Source organism: Galeopterus variegatus, unplaced genomic scaffold (assembly GCF_000696425.1).
Source record: "Galeopterus variegatus unplaced genomic scaffold, G_variegatus-3.0.2 Scaffold869, whole genome shotgun sequence".
Taxonomy (NCBI): Eukaryota; Metazoa; Chordata; class Mammalia; order Dermoptera; family Cynocephalidae; genus Galeopterus; species Galeopterus variegatus.
In genome coordinates this window covers 310,021-333,062 of record NW_007726980.1, presented here as the reverse complement: position 1 = coordinate 333,062, position 23,042 = coordinate 310,021, and the positions used below count along the sequence as shown (strand labels likewise).

Genomic DNA, 23,042 nt, shown 5'->3' with positions numbered 1-23,042 from the left:
AGAAAAACTGATAAACTGGACTTCATCAAAATTTTATTTTATTTTATTTTATTTATTTATTTTCCTTTTTGTCTTTTATCGTGTCCGGCAACGGACCGCAACCCTCAGTGTCACGCCTGTACCGGACCGGGACCGGCAACAGGATCGCAACCCTCGGTGCTGCGCCCGCCCCTCGCTCAGCCAGTGAGCGGGAACCGGTCTGTATGTGGGATCCGAACCCTCGGCGGGAGCGCCGCCGCGCTCCCAAGTGGCGCACTGTAGCAGTGCACCACCGGGCCGGCCCCTTCATCAAAATTTTAAAATTTTGCTCCGTGAAGGACTCTTTTAAAAGGATGGAAAAACATCCCACAAACAGGGAGAAAATATTTGTAAATGACATATCTAACAAAGGACTAGTATCTAGAATATGTAAGAACTATTAAAACTCAACAGTAAAAAAGCACTCAATTAGAAAATGGGCAAAAGGTATGAACAAATATTTTGTCAAAGAGGATATACAGATGGCAAACAACATGAAAAGGTGCTTAACATCCCTAGCAATTGGGAGATGGAAATTTAAACCATTAAGATATTGCACACACTTGTGTGCATGACTGCAGTGAAAGGGAGAGACAACAATGCAGGTGAGCAGGAGAGGAGCCGGACCTCTCACCACCACTGGGCAACGTGAGGTGCTGCCGTCACTCTGGAAAGCAGTTTGGCAGTTTCTTAAAAATGTAAATGTGCAACTACCATGTGACCCAGAAGTTGCACTACTAGACATTCATCCCGAGAAATGAAAACTGATGTACACAACTGTTCACAACAGCTTTATTCGTAAAAACCGAAAATTGGAAACAATCCTGATGTCCTTCGGTGAGTGGGTGGATAAACAAACTGTGTCTGTTCATAGCACGGACACTGCTCAGCAGTAAAGAGGAAGGAACTATTGATACAGGCAGCGGCTTGGAAGTTCTCCAGAGAATCACGCTGAGTGAAACAGAAAAGGCCAGTCCCAGAAGTTCACATACTGTATGTATGATGCTGTTTCTACAGCTTTCTTAAAATGACAATGTTGTAGAAATGGAGAATTATAGAAATAGATTGGTGGTTGCTAAGGTTAAAGAAGGGGGTTGGTAGGAAGGCGGGAGGTGGTGGCTATGAAAGGGGAACATTAAGAATCCTTGTGATGGGATATTCTGTGTCCTGAATGTGTCTTCATCATATCTTGTTGTGTATTATACTACAGTTTTGTGAAATGTTACCATTGATGGAAACTGGGTAAACGGTACATAGAATCTCTCTGAATTATTTCTTAACACTGCATGTGAATCTAAAATTAGAAGTTTAGTTGAAAAAAAAAATTGCCCCAGTATAAAATCAACAAGTCTGTTGAGCCGTGAAACCCCTAACAGTATGGTATGGATTTAGAGACCAGAATAAGCCCTGCAGGTAAATAGAAGGAAAAAGCCAACAGCCCCACATGGGCATCGAGGTAAATGTACACTGAATTTGACTTGCAGAAAGAAGAAAGAAAAAAAAAATTATCATACAAGCTTATTTACAAAGGAAACCTCTTTCAGCTTGAAAGCATCTGAAGCCAGAGGCTTCATTCAGCCTGGCGCACGTTCAAACGCAAGTCCCACCTCTCCCTGGTGCAGAGATGGCCTCCCCAGCACACACAGAGCAGCTTGATCCGCTCAACCCGGGCCAGCAGCGCACATGTGTTTGCAATCTGAAGGCTTCCTGTGAGGTGCACAGACCCTCAATAACATTTCTTACGGGAACTTTTCGGTTTTGGATGCCAGGCCCAGCTGGAGTTGGGCTGAAGTTGTACATAAACAAGGGTTCTCAAGGTCAGCTCCCCAGCCAGCAGGCTGGACTGTGTGGACCTTGGGTGTGGGGGTGGGGGCACTGCTCTCAATGGGTTTTCTCAGAAAAAGATTGTTTGCATGTGTTTCCCTTGCCCTTGTATCAGAGAAGAAAAGCCCCCAGGACGTTTCCCTTTCCCACTCCTGCCTGTGGGAGGCAGAGGAGATGGCACAGGGCCCTCGCCCCACCCTCCACCCCCAGTTCTCCTGGTGCAGCCTGGAGAGGAAGGCCAGCACGCCTAGTCCCACAGGGAGCAAAGCCAGGCCTCCCCTCCCAACCCACCCCCCACCCCCCCATTTACACAAGTCACTCCCACAGCAACAGTTCTCTTCCTAATGGGCTGCTTTGACGTTGCAAGTGACTCTGCAAACCACGCACTAGAAAGTAGCGTTCTGAGGTATCAGTTTCACCAGTGTCCCATAAATTCTGCCCCTACTGTTCTCACCTTTATCAGAGAAGCCCATTTATTTAACGTTAACATCCTCTTAACAGTTTCATCTCCTCCTGTTCCTTCAGGAAACAAAAATCAGAGTCAGAAGGCATCACTCCCTTAAATGAGGGACCCGAACCCTGCCTGTCTGTGACCTTTGACCTAGAGTCCTAAGCCTTCTCCCTTCCCTTGGTGTCCAGGAGGCCATCCTCAAAGGCCAGGTTCACAGGCAAAGGAAAGTTGACTAACTGGCAAGGGGCACTTCTAACTTACCTGTGGCCTCACCAGCCCCACTAAGTGGAAGCCTGTAGGCTTATAGGAAATCAGCAGCCAGCCAGGGAGAGAATGAATGTGCACTTCTTCCTCATGTAGGTGGATCTTTCTCATTTCCTGTGCTTTTGTTCAGCAGGGGGTGAGGAAGGGCAGAGACAAGACAAAAACAAAAAACAGGACAAGAAAGCAAACTGCCTAAATGATTAAGAAACCTTGTTCCAGAATGGTTGCTGAACTCAGAGGTCCTGTCTCCCAGCTGCCAGATCATATCTCCTGTCCTGGAGAGTTACAGGGTGGTGTGCTCCTGAGCACGGGCACGGGGGCAACAGTGTGGCTTTAGATTGCTCACCACTCCTCACAGCCATGCTGGGGAGGTCACGCAGAAGGCAGGAAAAGCAACAGAGCAGATGTGGTTTGGGGTCAAGAGCACTGGACTTGGACACCCCCAGGGTGGGCTCAGTTCTTATTTCTGACCTGTGTGATTATATGCTAGCGCAAGTCCATAGTCCTTCTGTGCCTCAGTTTCCTCATTAGTAAAATAAAAAAATCAGCACCCATCTCAGGAAGTGACTGTGAGGAGTCGGTGTTAGGAATGCGTTTTGCTGCAGGTAACAGAAAGCCAAAAACTACACACCTAAAAGAATTAAGAGCTTGTGGTGCTCACCTAAGAAGTAGAGAGACAGCTATTCCAAGGCTCAGACCTCTGTTCAGATCTCATTGGTTCTAAAGCCCATGTTTTTTTGTTTGTTCGTTTTTAACATTCTAACATCTTGGGAATTTAGAAGTGTCTTACAATGTCGGGTTGTAGTTTAATTAGCAGCATTTTATCTTTCCTAATGGTATTTAAATAATGGTGTGTCTTACAATGTTTATCATGTTTCCACCTAAAGATGATATGTTATCGGGGCTAGACTCTGTCATTTATCTTCTCCATCTTTAGCCTGATGGATGCCTTGCCTCGTGATTGCAAGACAGCTGCTACACCTCCGAGCATTGCATGCACATTCCAGGCAGGAGGAAGAGAGAAGTGGGAGGGACACAAAGGCTTTTCTCTTCCTGACACTCTGTCTTTTTAGTTAGGAAGAGATGCTTTCTCCACTGGAATCACCTAGCCCCCTGCAGAGTGCTGGGAGTTGAGTGTTTAGACTTCCTGGCTCTATAAACAAGGCAGGCAAGGGAGGAGGAAGGTGGTGGGGTGCTGAGCGAGCCAGCCGTTGTTAACAAAAGGACTGCGGGATCCACCAAAGAGAAAAAGAGAGACTTTATTTTCCAGGAAAGAAGCAATCTGCAGATTGGGGAAGAAGGTATGTGCTCCCCCAGGGAGAGGCCGGTGGGAGTTGATGCCTGGTGGGATCAGTTTTACATACATATTCAGCTTGAAGGAATGCTATGAATATTTATGAGGGAAGTCTTATGCCTGCACAGTGAGCAAACATACATGTAACCGATGTCCCATGTTCATTTGAGGTGGAGATTTAGTGCTAAAAAAGGGTGGAATTTGGCTCCTGTCATCAAGAGGTCACCACAGGGCACAGAGGTGAGTTACTGCACAGGCTCTGTAGACTGGCCAAAACTGGTTTAGAGGTGGCAGTCGTTATCAGAAGAAAGTCTGTGAAGCTGATTCTGTCCATCCAGAGCCAAAGTGGGCCCCCAAGAATGAGAGGGGGGGGCAGTGGCTGGTGCCAGGTGGACTTGAAGGTCAATGTAGAATTCCCAGCTGTTGGTGACTTGGTCCTTATCCACCATGATTTCTCCTTGATTACAGGAAAGAGAAGTCTCACGTCAGTTAATAGCATGGGAATACGTGCCTAACCCCTCATCCTACTGTGGGGGATTGGTTCTATTTGTTACTTTTAGGGTGTCTCTTTGTTGTCACAGAGAGCGTGTCTTCCTCTATCTGTTGGGGTATGTTCTAACGTTACTGTGTCTGCCAAAGTATTTAAAATAACTAGCACAGTTATTTAAAATAACTGGCGTGTAGCAGAGACTCAACAGAGAGCAGTCTTGTACCTCCACGCACAAACAAAACTTCAAGCAGTTTGTTGTGGAGATCAGGTAAGCCAGCCCACCAAACAAACTTATTTCTTGGAACACTACAATCGACGTTCTCTAGAAATGCAAATGAGATTTCCCCAGGAAGGAGTGCTAAACACACTACTATCCTTTCCAGTTCTGCAGAGCCGTTTCCATAGGCTTAAGTGCAAAATAAATGAACTGTGTTGCTTGTCTCACAGATGAGTTTTTTTGGCTTTCTTCCACCAAACTAAGCCCATCTCCCCCTTCAGCTCTGCGGTGGTCACAGCCTTGCAGCCTCTACTGGCCTCAATGGGGACAACCTACAGGCTGGCATTCATGACCCAACCCTTGGGCCATTGCTGTGGGCACAACTGAGCTTTCTAAGGTAGTGAGCGGGAAGGGAGCTGACATCTATTCAGTCTCATATACGAGTATATTAACTCATGTAACCTGTGAGCAGGTGTAAGCTTTCCCATTTGACAAAACTACACGTCAGAGAAATTAGGAAAATGTTTGGGATTCTCCAGTGGGTAAGGGAGCTGAGGCACAAACCCAGGTCTGTCTGGTGCCAGTACCCTTCCTAGTACATCTCATTGCCTCCAGAAGTCTTGCCTTCTGTTTCACTCTCTCCACCAGCATCAGGATCGCTTGGAAAGGTTGCCCGGTGACGATGGAAAGTGGAGGGGCTGCAGTTGGTCCTTGGGGGAGAGCTGGCCTCTCACTGTGTAGTTGAAGGGTGGTGCGCTGGAGTCACAAAGTCTCCCAGGATCTGACCTCAGAGACCGCCCAGTCCAGTCCCCTCCCAGCACAGATGAGGAAACGGGGACCCTGTGAAAGACGCTCATGGCAGCAACGAGAAAACGGGCTAGGACGCAGACCTCTTGACGTCCGAGCCATTACTCTTTCCAGAACAATAGGCTCCTGTGGGTTTTCAGGTTTTCAGGTGGACCCTCCCGTCCCTCCGTAAGACAGGCTGGGAAGCCACCACACCAAGTCGCTGTGGATTTTGATCCATTCATTTAACAAATATTTCTAGAGCACTTACCATGGGGCTGGCACAGGTACAAGCAGTGCAAGTGCAGCAACACCCCCACGGGTAATGTCCCAGCTCTCGTGGGGCTTAGAGGCTAGTGGAGCAGAGAGATAATAAGCAAAGAAATGTGCAGAAACGAGACCACATCTGATATCAGACAGGGAGGAGCTCTGTGAAGAGAACAGACAGAGAGATGCTGTGCAGAGGAGTAGAGGGTACTTAGAATCAGGGTCAAGGAAGAGCTCTCCTAATAGGTGACATCTGAGACCTGAATGATGAGGAGAGACAGTCAGTGACGGCCAGTCGATGGTAGAAAACCAGGCCGGAAGACAGGTGCAGGCAGAGGACACGACAGGTGCAAAGCCCGCGAGTCGGGCGTGAGCTCGGCTGAAGGAGGCAGAGAAAAGAGGCTCGTGGGGCCTGAGTTCGGTGAGCGAGGGGAGAGGTGAGACAAGCGGCCGGGCAGGAGACGCGGCCACAGGCAGATCCTCCAGGGCCTGGGGGCCAGGTCTCGGTGCAAGGAGAGGTCATGCAGGGTCTCAAGCAGGAAAGGGCCATGCTCTCACTTGAGCTTCAGAAAGATCATTCTGGATGCTGCGGAAAGAACAGAAAGGGGACAGGAGTGAAAGCAGCGAGGTGAGTTGTCAGGCGACACACGGTTCTGAAGATCCTGTCCCATCACGCAGCTCCCCAGGACTCATGAGCTGGGCACTGCCTCCCCAGGGGCGCCCTTCGCCTGTGTGACAGTCCCAACAGCACCGTCTGAAGCAGGTGCAGCAGCCTGCTGGTTCTGGGCCTTCATGATTCTCAAAGACATTTACAACCTTTGTACACTCATGTCAAAGGAGAAAAAAAACACCTTTAACATCATTTTTCTACACAAAAATGAGACAGGCTACAAATCACTATACTATATCCAAGACTTAATTATTAATTATGCAATGAAGTAAATATGCAAAATAATAAACTCTAAAATATTTTTTTATTTTTAATTAACTCGTGTCCATTGGAAAATATACTAATTCTTTGATTACCTGCCCCAGCTCTAGAAAAAGAATCATGGATGATCAAAAATAATTACTTATATAATTTATATTTGGTTTAAACTTGCACCTAATGATGAGCATTCACAGAGACAAATTATTTTGGTTCATATCCTTGTCCAAACTGAACCATGAGTGTTAAAAAAAACTTCATTCATTCTCTCATCAAATATTTGTTTGTTTGTTTGTTTGTTTTGTCTTTTGTCTTTTTCCGTGTCCGGCAATGGATCGCAACCCTCAGTGTTGCCCCCGTACCGGACCGGGGACCGGCAACGGGATCGCAACCCTCGGCGTTGCCCCCGCGCCTCGCTCAGCCAGTGAGCGGGAGGGAACCGGTCTGTATGTGGGATCCGAACCCTCGGACGGGAGCGCCGCCGCGCTTCCCAAGCAGTGCATTTATCCAGTGCGCCACCGGGCCGGCCCCTCATCAAATATTTGTTGAACGCCTACTATATGCCAGGCACTGCTGTGTACTTGGACAAGTGAACAGTCAGTGGGCTTCCTGCCTTCATGGACTTTAAGGCCTAGTGGCCTGAACGCACATTAAATAAAAAAGAACACACAAGGAAATAGGCAATTAAAAATTGTAATAAGTGCTGTCATGGAAAAGAACAGAGAAATATGAAGTGGGGCTCTCATTTAGATCATGAGGGTCAGGGCAGGCCTCCCTGATGAAGTCTTTAAATGGCCAAGGGCCACCACGGCTATTTACACACTCCCAGTGCTCCCCCACCTCATTCTCCTCTCCTGTGGCTCTTTAAACACAAACTCACCCAGGGACTCACTCTCTTACCCCTTCTACCCTCCCTCCCAACCCATCCCTACTGTCTGTGACCCCATGGACAAGCAGATGACCCTGACAGCTAGAGTCAAGGAAGAGACGGGAGCCAGGGAAGCCCTAGGCCCCAGACAGAGCAGCAGAAAATCCAGGGTCCCACTCCTTCTATGACCTTTGGAATTGCTTCCTCTCTCCAGAAGTCTCAGTGTCTCCTGTCTATCAAGTGGGAAGCACACAGTCCCTGGAGTCCCCAGATGAGCCCCAGAGATTGGCTCTGCTGCCCAGGTGTCCCTGGAGGGTCCCACAGCAGCCTGGGAGCAGAGTGGCAGATAGCATGATAGAAAATCCCCAACCCCCACGGAACCGCCTACAGGCTCCAAGCCTGGGTCAGTGTCAGATCTCATGCCCAGGCTTCCAAAAAGACTTCTTTGCAAAGCCTGCCTGCGGGCCCCAAGGCTTCTTCAGTAACACACACCTGACACAAGATGCAGAGCGTGGTGGGAATTCTGTGGCTGAATGAAGTGTGTGGGTTTGGCTTCTGGAGGCTGCACTGGACACACAGCCAGAGGTGAGTAGTCACTCACGCCTCACTGCAGTCCCCTCTCTTGGTTACCCTCCCTCGCCCCCAGCCTCTGTCCCCTGACAGCATGACTGAAAGTGCTCTTCATTAACACAAAACCCAGCAGTGTCATCACCATGTCTCCAGCCAGAGGCCCAGTGGGTCTGGGCACTGCTGGGAGGGAGACAACGCTTGTTTCCATTCCCTGTGCCCACCTCTCCCGGGGCCAGACTCTGCCAGATCTCAGAGTAGGACTGGGGAATGGCACGAGGGCACCTCATGGGGCAGGTGGGGAAGGGAAACCGTGGTGGGGCTGAAAAAAAGGCACAAAGGCACTCACACGATCACAGGGGGGAGGTGGGCTCAGCCTGGGTTCCAGCTGCGCTCTTGCCAACAACCACTTGTGTGACAACACTTTCCTCCCTAGATCTCCTGACTGTGAATAAGATTAGACGAGGTGACCTCCAAGTCATGTCCAGCTCTAAGATTTCCAAACTCTCAGTCAGTGCCAGTTTCTAAAGCTGGGCTCATCACGTGTGTGCTATGTAGGAAAGGGGGCATGAAGGGAGACTGGGGGCTCCTCTTTGCTAAGAAAGAAGCCACACGGGTGCAGCAGTCCCAGCCTTTTCAATGACAGCACACATGATGAACGATGACTGGGAGCTCTGCATACTTCCAGGGATTTTTGTGGACTTTAGGACCCAGGGCTATACATGATTCTTGTGGGCTGGGGACTGGAGGATGGGGGGAGCTGTAACTTACCACACCACACTAGTGTATCTCATACCACACTTAAGATCCCCTGCACCAGCAGACCGAATTGGACAATTTATGTTAACAGCATTATAGACGAAGCCCAGGCTCACTGCACACTATCAACAGAGCCTCTTGACTGTTTTAAGGTCTGTTATTGTTCCCCACTGTACTAAATGCTAGGAAGTGAAGATGAACAGAATCCAGTCCTTACTCTCCAGCAGCTCCCAGGAGTCCAGATGATACCTTTTGTACAAATTAGGACAAGGTGCCCCTTCTGGGTAGATGCAGTCCAGTGGGCATACGAACTGGTGAGCAGATGACAACTGACCGTTGTCCTCTTCTGCCCCTTCACCTGAGCACCCAGGTGCAGTCAACAATCTGTCAACCAATCCTGGTGGTCATAGTGGACTGCCAAATTTCAGTCAATGTCTAAAATACATTTTTATTCTAACAGAGTATGTGTGTTAGCAATGTCTGTCAAATGAGTCACATGACAGTGGAGAGCAGGGTGATGTGGCTGCGAGAGGAGTGAGAAATGTAAAATCTGGCAACCTTAGTGTTTATTAGAACATAAGAAAATGTGTCATGTGAGATATTCAAGAGCACATATTCAGAACAGGAAGCCGGTACTAAAGGGAGACTGAGTGATAGTGTGGCACCAGCGAATGCTCTTCCAGTCACTGTGAGACCCAGTTATATTGCAGCAGTAACTGCACTGTAATTGTCCCTGACTTGTGTGATGCGTTTTTAGTATTTTAATGCCTTCAAGTGTGCATCCCCCCAAAAAAAATCAGTAAGCACAAAAAAAGATTGAGAACCACCAGTCTGGTGGAAAAAAAGCGTATAAAAAATAATTTCTGCTCCATGATTAAGTTCTTATTGGAGATATGAGATCAATGAGAGCAGGTCACTTAGCTCTACCTAGAGAGGCCAAGGAGGGCTTCCTACAGGAGGCGAAAACTGAAGCAAATTTTGAAGACTGAGTAGGAGTTAACCATGTAGACAGGGCGGAAAGTGTGTTTCAAGCAATGGGAACCACTTGGGGAAATCTGTGAAAAAATAACAAATTTTATGTACTGAATTACAAGCTGTGAAATGGCCTGGAGAGGCCAGTGTGAGTAAAAGAGTATCAAGAGGTGAAGCTGAAACCAGCTCCCAAAAGAATGCTAATGAATGTGGCTCCATCATAGCCCTTCCTCCAAATTCAAACTGCCTTCCCACCACCAGCCCTGAAGAAAAGGTAAGAATTTTCCAAAGACACTCACGATGGAGCTCTCTTTGGGCTCAGCAAAATACTATAAATCTTCATCTCTTAATTTGGATGGAAAATGCATAAGACTAGCTAAGTATTGTGCAGAAATACCGAGGACAAGGCTGGGCTGAGTAGAAATCTATATTCAGGATTAGCTACCTAGTTCGTGTGACCCAGTGCAAAAAAAATATGGGGCTTCTTGCTCAAAAATTACGAAGAATTTCAAGACAGCAACATCAGAGCATTAAATGAAGAACTGGGCCTATCTAAGTACAGGGCCTTGTGTGACTTCGCAGGGTGAACACCCAGGAAGCCAGCCTTGTATGAAAAATGTTATGAGTAAGGTGACTGGTTATGAGATAAATATACAAAAACTGACATGTGGCGATAGGTCAGGATGTCAGACTGCATCCCAGCTTCTACTCACCTACTCAAAGTCCCATGAAATAACAGAAATTATATTTTGAAAAAGGAATAAATTTGTAATGTTGCCAGAAATCAAGACAGGAGACTACCTACAGACTAGAAATATTGAGACTGATTTTTTTTAAAGGAGATAGAATTGGATTGATAAAGAAACAAGAACAAAAAAACCAAAAAACAAGAAACCTCAAGCCAAAAATGAGTAGGATAAATTGCACAAGGTAAGGATAGTTCCAGAGCACCCCAAGTTCCGAGTGATAAAATCCATGTGGAGAAGAGGGTCTGGGACCTCAGTGTTGTCAGATGAATAGTTCAGAACATCTGGGGCAGTCAGGCCTGACCCCTCTCAGTCCTCCATCAACACAGAGCAATTTGTAGATAGGGCATTTCCTCCCAGGCTAACGCTGTTACCACTTCTCTCTGAAAGGGCAGTTCTCACTCAACAAATCTTGTGAGCTGGGCCACTGGGCAGAGTAGGACCTCAGGAACCTGGGCTCCCAAGACGAATGGAGAGTCCTTACCATCAGGGTTAAGCTACCCACAGACCCCTCCCCGCAGTCCCTGGGGAGGGTGACAGTGAGGGGAACAGACAACAGAGATTTCCATCTGAGCTGTGAAAAGCATTTGTGGTTAGATATCACAGCCTGTGTAACAGGTAGTTTTTACATTTTTGAGATCTTTCTATGGTCAGGTAATTGATCGATTTATAAATGTTGCCTGACTGAAAGAATGTAAAATCTCTGAGAAGAAAATGTTTCTTTTATGTGATTATTCGTCCATATTTGTTACTTGTATTAATTTAAATCCTCTTCTGTACTGTCCAATAAAAATGTAATGTGAACCTCATGGTATTTTAAATTTTCTAGTAGCCACTTTAAAATAAGTAAAAGGAACGTGGCGAGATTCATTTTAATAGATTTTATTTAACTCATAGGTAAAATATGATCTTTTCAACATGTAATCAATATTTTTAAATATGATTAAGATGTTTTACATTATTTTTTCATACCAAGTCTTTGAAATCCAAAGTACGTTTTACATTTACAGCACATCTCAGTTTGGACTAGCCATGTTTGAAGTGCTCGATAACCAGGGGCTGTTGGCCGTACGATGTGGCTAGTGGCTGTTACCTTAAGCAAGTGCACTTCTAAGTCCTTGGTTACTCTTGTGTGCTGCACTGTTATGTTTGCTTTACACATTGTGAAGCTCTGTGAAAAGGTTCAGAGATGGACAAGAACAAACCAAAAAAATTCTTCTTGCACCATTAATTCTTTTGGCTTTGAATTCATTTATCTTGCATTAATATTGGCACACCTGCTTCTTGGTGTTAGCATGTCCTTGGCAATATATCTTTTCCATTCCTTTATTTTGCAGCTTTCTGTATCTTTTTTTTTAGGTGTGCACTTTTTAAACAATAAAAAACTGAATTGTGTTTTGTTACACGATCATAGAGTTGCTATCTTTTAATGGAAATATTAACCAAATCATATTAATTCTAAGCGCTGGTATGTTTGGACTTACAGGATTTTGTTCGTATACTTGTACTTTCTATTTGCTGTGCTTTCTGGTTGTTTCTTTTTTTTTCCCATTCCTTACTTTTGTTGGATTAATCAAGGTTTTGTTTTGTTGGATTAATCGAGTGTTTCCTTTTCTTTTCTTTCAGCAGTTTAACATTTATATATCCTGTTTCTATTCTTCTGATAGTTTCCTTTAATTATCTTTCAGCAGAAGAAAACAAATAGTCTTATTTCCAGTGATGTGTGGTTATCAGTAGACTACTTTATCTTGTTCTTTTTTTGTTATTGTTACCTTTAATTTTAACAAGTTACACAGATATTTTCTCCCTGTGAAAAAACTAAAATATTATAGATTTTATCAAATTCCTCTTCAACTGCATCCCTAATTCCAGTCCTTTCTCAAGAGGTAATGGTTATATTTAAGTTTAAAACATAGTCTTCCAACTTTACATATATATATACACACACACACGTGTATGTATATGTGCATATATGTACACATACACACATACATACGTATGTGTGTGTGTCTAAATATGTGCGTATGTCTAAACACCAAAACAAATATTTTCTATGACTTCATTTTTAGGCATATATCATGAAGAAATAGTTGAATAAGTAGGAAAATATAATGTAAAAGAATGTTTCATAACCACATTGTAAATATTTTTATTGAAGACATTATAAATATTCATTAATAGGGGATTGGTTACATAAATTGTGGTACATCCATACATTACATCAAAAATAATGTAATATATTCACAAGCTCATTAACATAAAAAGATGTCTAGAATATATTCTCAAATGAAATAAATCAGGTTAGAAACACACACATACAATTCAAAGGGTATTCACCAACATAATACAAAGATTATCTCTAATGGCTAAGATTTCAGGTTATTTTAACTTTCTTCTTTAATATTTTATAATGATCAAATTTTTTTGTTGCTATCCAGATAGCTGGTTTATTTATTTATAATTGAAAAATAATTGATTAAACACATTTGTGGGGTGATAATCAAATTTTTTTCAGTGAGTATATCTGAATGTTATACTTTTGAAAATATTAAAAAGAAAAAAACCTTATTTTCTTACCCCAAAAATCCTAAATAAAATCACAAGTAGCATAGATGCTCCAGGAGAATTCACGATGTTTTATCCAAAGGCTTCTCTTCCTCCCTGGCATGTGAACTTGGACCTGGAGAACCTGTACCCCAGTTACAGAAGCAGGCTTTAGAAAACTGCCTAGAGATGATGAGAAAGGACTAGCAGTGTTTGCTACACGTACCAAAAAATTCCAGCTGTAAATATTTGTGTCAGTTTGTGTGTTATTTACATATTTGCTCAGCTGTTTGTACTTACTATGTTTTCTGTATTCTTGATGTGTTTTTCTATGTTTTGCCTTAAATAATGTTCTCCTGGGAAAGAGCCAGGCTGTAAAGTCCTTCATGTCGACTGCCAAGGGAGCATGAACATGTGGGCGATGCTTTTGACACTGCTAATGAAGATCAATAATTATTTCAAGAGCTAATTAGTGCCACTAATGCTCTTGGTGTCATTGGCGGTATGCCTCAGAACACTTGGAAAACTCCTGCTTCTGGTGTGAATCTCTCTCGAGGGAATTATAGCTGAGACTGTGAGATCGAATTCCACAATCATTTTTTTACTCATTAAGTAACAGGTATTATTGCAAAAATGAGCAGTGTCGGACACCAAGCTCATAGTCAAGTGCAGGTTGAATTAAAGCTAATTTTAAAAGGTCAATATTTAACATCTGTTCATTCCCCAGTCCTTCTGGAAGAGAGAAGGATGCTGACCAGAGCCTTTTTGGCTCTACTTTTTACATGGATTAAGGAACCAAGGCCAGTTTCCACTCTCTAAGAAGATAGAAAGAATCTGGAGAGTTTCTCCCCATTTTGAAGATGGGGAACAGGCTGAGTCAGACATGCTGTCTCTTAATGTGTGTGCAGAGGGCAATGTCTTCTACCTGGGTGTTTCTACCTGTGAGAACATAGCTGTCGTTCCTGGGAATGGCTCAACTGACAGTCTATATACCAAGAGTACGTGTTAGGGCCACATCAGCATGGCAGCTTAACCAAGCAGGGATGTCAGGGAGGCAGAAGTAGAGGTTGTCAAGGGAAACTTCATTTCCTTGCAGCACTCCTAGGTGAGGACTGGAAATTGTTTTGAAGGACAGGCTTAAGCTCAGGAGGTAGAGAAATCCAAGTTGTACAGTTCCTGACCTGTGAGGGTTTATGGTACAACCTGAATGTAAGCTAATGTGACATATATCCTGGGAATGCCAACAGTCACAGATCATACTGTACTCTTCAGTGTCTCCTCTGTGTGTGTGTGTGCGCGTGTGTGCACGAAACCATTCACAAAACAAAAACAAAAACACCATGGTATTTTCTGTGACTCCATTTCTGGGAATGGATATAGATACTGTTGCTGGAAGAAAGGACCTCAGGCCCTGTGCTGGCGTGGAGGGGATATCACGAGGTCCACCCTGCACCTCCAAGTAACAAGAGCAGTTGGCATTTTAGGTGAAAGGAAGGTAGTTTAAGTATTATTACTATTTTCGCATCTCTAAAGGCGTCTGTCTCTAAGACTGCCACCTCTCCCGCACCCCAGGATGGACCTCTCCCTCGGAGGTAAAGGCAGACAAGTGGTGCTGGGTGTGGACCGGTGGCAGGAGCCAGGGACAGAAGATTAGCCACAGGCTTGGATGAGGGAACAAGTCTGCAACGCTGGCGTTAAAACCTCTCCTTCAGAGGACCTCGCCGGCCCCTCCAAATAGTATTTTCCCCAAATAAGAGACTACTCTGGCGATTTTGCAGATACAGGAAATGAGGCCGAGACCTAGCAGCCAATCCACGTGCTTGTGAGGCAGCTGGTGCCCAGCGCTCCGGGGAAACTTCCAGAATGGGAGCTCCTGCCAGCAAGAGCCCTTGGCAGCTCTCAGCGCAGTCCCTGGAGCAGCGGACTTGAGGGAGAAACCACGTGCCTCAGACGAACACACAGTAACGCTCGAAAAGGAACAACGTGGAACGCCCGGCTCCTCTCATCGACCTCAGCACCTCTCCGGGCCACGCCACACTCCCACTAACCTTTCCAGAGAGTTCCGGATTCTCGATCTTCTCCCAACGCTTTTCAGGTGTGTTTTGTGAGACAAGATGGAACAGATTCGGATCTGGTTAGTGCTGCAGCACTGGGAGCCATTCCTTCCTAGACAGTAAAGGACAGAACAAAGGCCCAAATGTGCAAGTCTAGGAATCAACATTCTAGATCTGTGTGGTCTGTGTGACACGGTAGCCACCAGCCACATGTGGCTACTGAGCACTGGAGGTGTGCTAAGTGCAACGGAAGGACTGAATTTTTTTTTCTTTAACTTCTCAATGCATATTGTAGTTGATTTTCGTGACCCTTTACACGTTCCTCTTTCCCCTCTTCCTCTCTCCCCTCCCCCCATCATATCTGTTCACTTATCTTAAACAGTTCAAGGAATTGTTGTGATTTTTGTGTCTTCTTCCCCCCACCCCCGTTTGTTTGTGTGTTTATTTATTTATTTTTAGCTCCCACAAATAAGTGTGAACATGTGATATTTCTCATTCTGTGCCTGGCTTGTTTCACTTAATATAATTCTGTCTAGGTCCATCCATGTCGTTGCAAATGGCAATATTTCATTCTGTATTATAACAGAGTAGTACTCCATTGTGTAGATATACCACATTTTCCACATCCACTCATCTGATGATGGACATTTGGGCGGGTTCCAACTCTTGGCTATTGTAAAGAGTGCTGCCATAAACAATGGAGAACAGGTATACCTTGGGCATGATGATTTCCATTACTCTGGGTATATTCCCAGCAGTGGGATAGCTGGGTCACATGGTAGATCTATCTGTAATTGTTTGAGGAACCTCCATTTTCAGTAAAGGCTGAACTATTTTGCAGTCCCACCAACAATGTATGAGAGTTCCTCTTTCTCCGCAACCTCGCCAGCATTTATCATTCTCAGTCTTTTGGATTTTAGCCATCCTAACTGGGGTGAGATGGTATCTCAGTGTGGTTTTGATTTGCATTTCCCGGATGCTGAGTGCTGTTGAGCATTTTTTCATGTGTCTGTTGGCCATTTGTATATCTTCCTTTGAGAAATGCCTATTCAGCTCCTTTGCCCATTTTTTAATTGAGTTATTTGGTTTTTTGCTGTTGTCCTACTTTGTTGGCTTCTACAGAGGGTGCTAGCAGGCTTCTCGTTGTTTGAGTGCCTTGTATATTCTGGATATTAGTCCTTTGTCAGATGCATATTTTGGAAATATTTTCTCCCACTCTGTTGGTTGTCTTTTCACTCTGTTGATTGTTTCTTTTGCTATGCAGAAGCTTTTTAGTTTGATATAATCTCATGTTTATTTTTCCTTTAGTTGCCTGTGCTTTTGGGGTCATATTCATGAAGTCTGAACCCACTCCTACTTCCTGGAGTGTGTCCCCTATGTTTTCTTTAAGGAGTTCTATTGTTTCAGAATGTATATTTAATTCTTTAATCCATTTTGAGTTGATTTCACTATATGGTGAGAGGTACACGTCTAGTTTCATTCTTCTACATATGAATATCCAGTATTCCCAGCACCATTTGCTGAAGAGGCAGTATCTTCCCCAGTGTGTAGACTCAGTGCCTTTGCAAAGATCGGATGGCTGTAGGTGTATGGGTTGATTCTGGGTTCTCTATTCTATTCCATTGATCCGTGTGTCTGTTTTTTTGCCAGTGCCATGCTGTTTTGGTTATTATAGCTTTGTAATATAGTTCAAAGTCAGATAGAGTTATGCCAACAGCTTTATTTATTTATTTGTTTATTTTGCTCAGGATGATTTGGCTATGCATGGCCTTTTGCTATTCCATATAAATGTCTGCATAGTTTGTTCCATTTCTGAGAAAAATGTCATTGGAATTTTGATGGGGATAGCACTGAATCTGTAGATCACTGGGTAATGTGGACATTTTCACAATGTTAATTCTTCCAACCCAAGAGCATGGGATCTCTTTCCATCTTCTTATGTCCTGTTTAATTTCTCTCAATGGTGGTTTGTAGTTCTCTTTGTAGAGATTTTTCACATCCTTTGTTAACTTTATTCCTAAGTATTTTATTTTTTTGGTGGCTANTTCAGCTCCTTTGCCCATTTTTTAATTGAGTTATTTGGTTTTTTGCTGTAAAGTTGTTTGAGTGCCTTGTATATTCTGGATATTAGTCCTTTGTCAGATGCATATTTTGGAAATATTTTCTCCCACTCTGTTGGTTGTCTTTTCACTCTGTTGATTGTTTCTTTTGCTATGCAGAAGCTTTTTAGTTTGATATAATCTCATGTTTATTTTTCCTTTAGTTGCCTGTGCTTTTGGGGTCATATTCATGAAGTCTGAACCCACTCCTACTTCCTGGAGTGTGTCCCCTATGTTTTCTTTAAGGAGTTCTATTGTTTCAGAATGTATATTTAATTCTTTAATCCATTTTGAGTTGATTTCACTATATGGTGAGAGGTACACGTCTAGTTTCATTCTTCTACATATGAATATCCAGTATTCCCAGCACCATTTGCTGAAGAGGCAGTATCTTCCCCAGTGTGTAGACTCAGTGCCTTTGCAAAGATCGGATGGCTGTAGGTGTATGGGTTGATTCTGGGTTCTCTATTCTATTCCATTGATCCGTGTGTCTGTTTTTTTGCCAGTGCCATGCTGTTTTGGTTATTATAGCTTTGTAATATAGTTCAAAGTCAGATAGAGTTATGCCAACAGCTTTATTTATTTATTTGTTTATTTTGCTCAGGATGATTTGGCTATGCATGGCCTTTTGCTATTCCATATAAATGTCTGCATAGTTTGTTCCATTTCTGAGAAAAATGTCATTGGAATTTTGATGGGGATAGCACTGAATCTGTAGATCACTGGGTAATGTGGACATTTTCACAATGTTAATTCTTCCAACCCAAGAGCATGGGATCTCTTTCCATCTTCTTATGTCCTGTTTAATTTCTCTCAATGGTGGTTTGTAGTTCTCTTTGTAGAGATTTTTCACATCCTTTGTTAACTTTATTCCTAAGTATTTTATTTTTTTGGTGGCTATTGTAAATGGGCAGGCTTTCTTGATTTCTTTTTCTGCATGTTCACTATTGGAGTATAGAAATGCTACTGATTTTTGTGTGTTGATTTTGTATCCTGCTACTGTGCTGAAATCATTTATCAACTTCAGGAGGTTTTTTGTAGAGGCTTTAGGCTGTTCGATATATAGGATCATGTCATCTGCAAACAGGGACAGTTTGACTTCACCTTTTCCAATCTAAATGCCCTTTATTTCCTTCTCTTCTCTGATTGCTCTGGCTAGTACCTCCAACACTATGTTGAATAGGAGTGGTGAGAGTGGGCATCCTTGTCTAGTTCCTTTTCTTAAGGGAAAAGCTTTCAGCTTTTCCCCATTCAGGATGATATTGGCAGTGGGCTTATCATATATGGCTTTAATTGTGTTGAGATACTTTCCATCTATACCTAATATGTAGAGAGTCTTTATGATGAATGAATGTTGAATTTTGTCAAATACTTTTTCAGCATCTATAGAGATGATCATATGGTCTTTTGTCTTTGCTTTTATTGATGTGGCATATCACATTTATTGATTTGCATGTGTTGAACCAACCTTGCATCCCTGGGATGAATCCCACTTGATCATGATGGATAATTTTGTGTATGTGTTGCTGTATTCTGTTAGCTATTATTTTATTGAGGATTTTTGTATCTATATTCATCAAGAATATTGGCTTGTAGTTTTCTATTATTGATGTATCTTTGTCTGGTTTTGGTATCGGGGTGATGTTTGCCTCATAAACTGAGTTTGGGAGAATGTTCTCTGTTTCAATCTTTTGGAATAGTTTATTGAGAATTGGTATCAGTTCCTCTTTGAAGGTTTGGTGGAACTCTGCAGTAAACCCATCCAGTCCTGGGCTTTTCTTTGTTGGGAGCCTTCTGATAACAGCTTCAATCTCTCTTGTTGTTATTGGTCTCTCCAGATTTTTTATATCTTCTTGGCTCAATTTTGGTAGTTTGTATGTGTCCAGAAATTTATCCATTTCCTCCAGATTTTCAAATTTGTTGGCATATAGTTGTTTATAGTAGTCTCTAATGATTCCTTGTATTTCTGAGGTATCAGTTTTAATATCACCTTTTTCATTTCTAATTTTGTTATTTGGGTCTTCTCTCTTCTTTCTTAGTTAGCCTTGCTAAAGGTTTGTCAATTTTATTTATCTTTTCAAAAAACCAACTTTTTATTTCATTGGTCTTTGGTATCATTTTTCAGGTTTCTATTTCATTTAATTCTGCTCTGATCTTAATTATTTCTTTCCATTACTAACTTTGGGTTTGGATTGTTCTTGTTTTTCTAGATCTTTAAGGTGAAGTGTTAGGTTGTTTATTTGCCATCTTTCTATTCTTCTGAAGTAAGCATTTAATGTGATAAATTTCCCCCTTAGTACTGCTTTTGCAGTATCCCACAGGTTTTGGTATGATGTGTCATTATTTTCATTAGTTTCAAGAAATTTTTTTATTTCCTATTTAATTTTTTCTTGGACCCAAATGTCATTAAGTAGAATGTTGTTTAATTTCCATGTGTTTGTATAGTTTCTAGAGTTTCGTTTGTTATTCATTTCTAATTTTAATCCATTGTGATCTGAAAAAATACATGGGATAATTCAAATTTTTTTGAATTTGTTGAGACTTGCTTTGTGACCTAACATGTGGTCTATCCTGGAGAATGTTCCATGAGCTAATGAGATGAATGAATATTCTGAGTTGTTGGATGGAATGTTCTGTAGATATCTGCCAAGTCCAATTGGTTTAAAGTGGTGTTTAGATCTTGTGTTTCTGTATTGATTTTTTGCCTAGATGATCTGTCCAATGTTGAGAGTGGGGTGTTCAGGTCTCCCACTATTATGGTGTGTCTATCTCATTCTTTAGATCTAATAATGTTTGCTTTATAATTCTGGCTGCTCCAACATTGGGTGCATATATGTTTATGATTGTTATGTTGTCTTGATGGATGGATCCTTTTATCATTATAGTGGCTTTCTTTATCTCTTTTTATGGTTTTTGCTTTAAAGTCTGTTTTATCTGATATAAGAATAGCTACTCCAGCTCTTTCATTTCTACTTGCATGATATATCTTTTTCCATCCTTTCACTCTTAGTCTATGTGTGTCTTTACAGGTCAAGTGAGTCTCTTGGAGACAGCATATTGTTGGGTCCATCTTTTTAATCAAGTCAGTCAATCAGTCTGTGTCTGTTGAGTGGTGAATTTAGAATTATGTTTGAAAGGTGTTGATTTACTCCTAGCATTTTATTGATTTTAGTTTAGATGTCTTAAGTATCTTTTGGTTCTTTCTTTCTGATTTCTGTTTGTCTTCTGTATTTGTTGGTTTCTTGGGGTGGTAGATAAACTATTTTTTTTTCTTTATTGTAAGCATTTTGGTTTTACTGGTACATTTTGTCCTTCTTGAGTATTCATGGCAGTGATGGTTGTTTTTCAGATATCAAACCCAGTACTTCCTCAAGAGTTTCTTGTAAGGCTGGTTGTGCGGTAGTGAATTACCACAGTTTTTGTTTGTCTGAGAAATATACTATTTGTCCTTCATTTCGGAAGGATAGCTTTGCTGGGTAAAGTATTCTTGGCTGGCAATTTTTGTCCTTTAGAATTTTGAATATATCATCCCATTCTTTTCTGGCTTTTAGGGTTTCTGATGAAAAGTCTGATGTTAGTCTGATTGGGGCTCCCTTATAGGTAACTTGCCGCTTCTATCTTGCAGCTTTTAAGATTCTCTCTTTGTCTTTGAGTTTTGCCAGTTTGACTATAATATGTCTTGGAGAGGACCTTTTTGGGTTGAATATGTTTGGGGATCTGTGGGCCTCCTGAATCTGAAGATCTGTGACTTTCCCTATACCTGGGAAGTTTTCTGCTATTATTTCATTGAATATGTTTTCAATGCCATTTCCTTTTTCCTCCCTTTCTGGAATACCCATGATTTGGATATTTGACCGCTTAAGGTTGTCTGTTATCTCTCTTAGTTTTTCTTCAGTTTTTTAAATTCTTTTTTCTTTTTCCTGGTCTCCTTGTGTTAATTCAAACAGCCTGACTTCAAGGTCAGAAATTCTGTCTTCTGCTTGTTCTAGCCTGCTGGTTAGACTCTCTGTTGTGTTTTTTATTTCATTGAATGAATTCTTCAGTTCCACATGCTCTTCTACAGTCTTTTTCAGGGCATTGATTTCTTTCTACATTTCTTCTTTCAGATCTTGTATATATTTTTTTCATTTTATTGTGTTGTCTAACCGGGTTTTCTTGTATCTCATTAACTTTCCTTAGAATTGTTGCTCTAAATTCCTTGTCAAACATTTCAAGGACTTCTTGAACTATAGGATCTAGAACTCGAGAGTTATTATTTTCCTTTGATGGTTACATACTTTCTTGATTTTTCATATTTATGGTATCTTTCCTTTGGTGTTTAGTCATTGTGGCAGAGGGTATCATGGTCCACTTGTTCCACCCTGATGTCTGGCCTGGATCCTGAAGGGACTGCCAATTCTGGACAGTGGGAACTAGCCTGGGCTGGGGGTCCCATAGCACCTGCCTGTTCTGGAGCAGCTGACTCAGGGTGTGTGGACCCAGTGGCTCTCGGACCTCTCTGGGCAGTGGGGACTGGCCTGGACTGGGGTTCCCATGGTGCCTGCCTCTTCTAGTGCAGCTGTCTTGGAGCATGTGGGCCCAGCAGCTCTTGGGCTTCTCTAAGTGGCCAGGACTGACCTGGGCTGGGGGTCCAATGGCATCTGCCTTTTCCAGCACAGCTGGCTCAGGGCATGTGGGCCTGGCAGCTCTCAGGCCTCTCTGGGTGGCGGGCACCGGCCTAGGCTGGGAGTCCTGCGGTGCCTGCCTTTTCCAGTGCAGCTGACTCAGGGCACATGGGTTCTGTGGCTCTCAGGCCTCTCTGGGCATTGGGCACTGGCTTGGGCTGGGGGTCCTGTGGCGCGTGGCTCCTGCCTGTTCCAGCGCAGATATTGGGACTCCTGTTGCTGCTTTCTAATAGTTGCAAATTGGTTGATTTGTGGGAGAGAGCGATGCTGGGGACTGTCTATTCCGCCATCTTGACTGGACTGAATTTTTTATTTCATTTAATTTTAATGAACTTAAATTTTGATTTAGCTTAAGTATGTATGGAGCAACTTAGGTGTGTAAATCTAGTTCTTCAGCCATAAATGTTATAAAATCTAAATACACATCTGGAATTTCCAATGAAAACTTAGTGTCTGAACTGAGATGTGCTAGAAGTGCAAAATACACACCAGAGTTGGAAGACTTAATAGGAAAAAAAGGAAAACATCTCATTAATGTTTTTTCACATGGACAAGTTAAAATAATCATATTTTAGATATAGTGTGTTAAATAAAATATATCACTAAAATTAATTTCACTCGTTTATTTTTTACATTTTTTAATGTGGCTCCCGGGAAATTTCTAATTACATATATTTCTATCAGTTCACTATTCTAGATGTTTAATGTTACTAGCGAGAGTGCTGGAGAGGGAATATCCTGGTCCAGAGGTTCATTTATCACCTGCCCTCTCATAGTGCTAAGAGGTCCCCAGGGTGTCTTCCAGCCCTCTCTCTCCTCGTTACTGGTTTCATATCACTCACCTTGGTGGACACCAGCTTCCACGCCCCTCCCTCACCCACAGCCTTCTTCCCCTCCTCAGGCCTACTCCACTCTTCTCTCCTCCTCCTGGCTTTTGAAAAAACCATATTCTACTACGAATTACCCTCTTCTTCGCTCCCCATGTCTCAGTCTTCTCCTCTGATATCACTGTCTCTGACTTTTTCTAACAACCCCTGTCTCCTGAAACTGCTTCGTTAGAAGTGATGGGCTGGCCCAGTGGTGCACTGCTATAGTGCACCGCTTGGGAAGCGCGGCGGCGCTCCCGCCGAGGGTTCGGATCCCACATACAGACCGGTTCCCGCTCACTGGCTGAGCGAGGCGCAGGGGCAACGCCGAGGGCTGCGATCCCGTTGCCGGTCCCGGTCCGGT

At 43.0% G+C, this 23,042-nt stretch overlaps 1 long non-coding RNA gene across 1 annotated transcript in view; it reads left to right on the top strand.

The window, feature by feature from the left end:
• Positions 1-921: 921 nt before the first annotated feature.
• Positions 922-23,042, top strand: part of LOC103590747 — a 23,395-nt gene continuing 1,274 nt past the window's right edge. Inside the window, exons 1-2 of the long non-coding RNA XR_550502.1 lie at positions 922-1,011; positions 14,774-15,090. This is a non-coding gene — a long non-coding RNA (uncharacterized LOC103590747). The remainder of the gene's footprint in view (positions 1,012-14,773; positions 15,091-23,042) is intronic.